Consider the following 2,942-nt stretch of genomic DNA (forward strand, 5'->3'; position numbering starts at 1 on the left):
TCATATTGTTGTTGCACCTACAGGGTTGCAGCCCCCTTCAGCTCCTTGGGTACTTTCTCTAGCTCCTCCATTGGGGACCCTGTGTTCCATCCAATAGCTCATACCCCATTTTTAAATTGGGTTATTTGGGTTATTGGGGTCTAACTTCTCGAGTTCTTTATATATTTTGGATATTAACCCTCTGTTAGATGTAGAGTTGGTGAAGATCCTTTCCCAACCTGTAGGCTTTCGTTTTGTCCTATTTCCACTACTCGTTGCCTTGCAGAAGCTTTTCAGTTTCATGAGGTCCCATTTATTAATTGTTTAGCTTAGAGCCCGAGTCTTTGTTGTTCTGTTCAGGAAGCTATCTCCTGTACCAATGCATTCAAAGCTATTCCCCACTTTCTGTTCTATTAGATTTGGTGTATCCAGTTTTATGTTGAGGTGTTTGATCTACTTGGATGTGAGTTTTGTGCAGAGTGATAGATATGGATCTATTTACATTCTTCTGTATACAGACATCCAGTTAGACCAGCACTATTTGTTGAAAATGCTTTCTTTTTTCTAGAGTATGGTTTGGGCTTCTTAGTTAAAAATCAAGTGTCCATAGGTATGTGGGATTATTTCTGGGTTTGATTCAATTCCATTGATCAAGCTGTCTTTTCCTTTACCAATATCCTTTTACCAATGCCATGCAATATTTGTTAGAGAGTTGTTCAGTTTCTGTGAGTGTATAGGCTTTCTGGTGTTTCAGATGTTGCTGAAATCTAGCTTTAATCCATGGTGGTTTGATAAGATACAAAGCAATATTATTTCAGTTTTCTTATATCTATTAAGGCTTACTTGGTAACTGACAATATGATCAATTTTGGAGAAAGATGCATGAAGTTCTGAGAAGAAGGTGTATTCTTTTGTGTTTTGGTGAAGTGTTCTATAGATGTCTATTAGGTCAATTTGATTCATATGTCTGTTAGTTTCATTATTTCTCTGTTTAGTTTTTTTTCTAGGTGACCTGTTAATTGATGAGAGTGGGGTGTTAAAGTCTCCCACTATTAATGTGTTTGATGTGTGATTTAAGCTTTAGCATTGTTTATTTTGCAGATGTGAGCACCCTTGCATTTGGGTCATAGATGTTCAGAATTGAGGTGTCATTCTGGTAGATATGTTTTTTCTTTGATGAGTATGAAGTGTCCTTCACTCGCTCTTTTGATTACTTTTGGTTGAAAGTCTATTTTATTAGATAAAATGGAGAGTGGCTATTCCAGCTTGCTTCTTGGGTATGTTTGCTTGGAAAACTTATTTTCCCACCCTTAACTCCGAGGTAATGTCTATCATCACTGCTGTGGTATGTTTCTTGTATGCAGCAGAATTATAGATCCTGTTTTCCCATCCATACTGTTAGCCTGTGTCTTTTTATTGGGGAATTAAGTCCATTGGTGTTGAGAGATGTTACTGACCATGAGTTGTTACTCCCTGTTATTTTGATAGTGGAGGTGGTAGTATGTATACTTCCCTTGTAGAGAACATGAAATTGAGTAATGTGCCAACAACTTAGAGCCCTGTGGTTATCGTCTATCCTTGAGCACTGCTTCAGTGCTACAGGCACTGTATGACAGGGTAAGGTCCATCCTGGGCATGGAGTTCAGTCACTCTCACCATCACTGTTAATGATGCTACACATATGGGACCAATCTGGGGGTGCTTGGCCTGGCTGATCCTCTCTGAGTCCAGGATTCAGTGATAAAACTCCCCTGTGGAGATTCATTTTTTTCTAAAGGGTTCTGGGCATTTTGTCTTCATGTCCAAGGAAGCCACTTCAGCTGCCTCTTCCTACTGCTTCTTCAGGGCCCCACACTTCTCCAAGGAAGGATTGCCCTTCACACCCAATGTTTCCAACTCTACTCTGAAGACACTCAAGCGCTCCTTGTGGAAGCAACAGGAGCCTAGTCACTTCTTGTTGTTTTAGCGAGCACCACAAGCCGGAATATAACACTTTAGCCTAACCACAGCTGTGTGATCCTCTCCACAGCGACCAGAGGCAGACTTCTGGTCTATTGGTTCCGGGCTTGCATCTGATGAGGAAGGGGAACGTCATGCCTTGCCTTTCTTGGAGCTCTTCTTGAAAGAGCCGCTCTTCATCTCCTGTTTGGTGTTCTGCCCTGCCTGAGAGTCACTCACTTCCCTCTCTGTGCCACTGCCACCAATACCACTGCTAGGCTGTCCATCTTTTTGCAACTGCATGCCATTAGCATCACCCCCGCTGCTTGTGCTCTGCCCTTCTCCCACTCTCAGTCTGGGTCCTGTCCTTGCTCTTTCTCTTCTTCCCACTGCTGCCCCAAGTACTGACTGCCCACCCCCTTCCTTTTCTGCCTCGCTGTCTCCCAAGCCTCTGGGTAGCCTCCCAGCCCTGATGTTCTGCTCACAGCTCTTTCTCTCCCAGGCTATTCTCCCCGCTTTATTGCTTCTTGGTCTTGGCTCTCTATGCTCTTTCTTCTCCTCTTCTCTGTCTTTACTTTCCTTTTGGCGTTCAGTGCCTGTGGTTCTCTCCACCTTTGCTCTACTCTGTACAGCCTCTTCCTCGGCACTTCCACTCTCTTCCCTAACAGAACTGCTTCCTGTCTGCCTTGTGCGATGCTCACTCCAGCTCATAGACCTTTTTTCTGGAAATAACCTGCTGCTGTTCTCTCTTGTGGTGGACGGGAACAGGGTGATAGGACTCACTGTCTGGAGCTGAGATGAAAGGCCATCAGTTACACTGCAGTCTTTACAAGTCGACGCTCTGGAGCTTTTACTAGTCTAGGTATGTGTTGTCATTACAGTTTTAGAGTTCTGTGTGATTTTTTGAAAGTGCATTTATAATTATGTAACATGCCATTTATCTTCTTAGACCTTTCTTTCCGTCCATAGTGGGTGATTTTGATTACGTTTCGTTATTATACCCAGATGTCTAGACCCTTTTCTGA

General features: G+C 43.0%; 1 pseudogene; it reads right to left on the reverse strand.

Annotated features, from left to right (window-relative positions):
• Positions 1-1,621: 1,621 nt before the first annotated feature.
• On the reverse strand, positions 1,622-2,628 carry LOC110324689 (annotated as a pseudogene).
• Positions 2,629-2,942: the final 314 nt, after the last annotated feature.

This window comes from Mus pahari, chromosome 7, assembly GCF_900095145.1.
Source record: "Mus pahari chromosome 7, PAHARI_EIJ_v1.1, whole genome shotgun sequence".
Classification (NCBI taxonomy): Eukaryota; Metazoa; Chordata; class Mammalia; order Rodentia; family Muridae; genus Mus; species Mus pahari.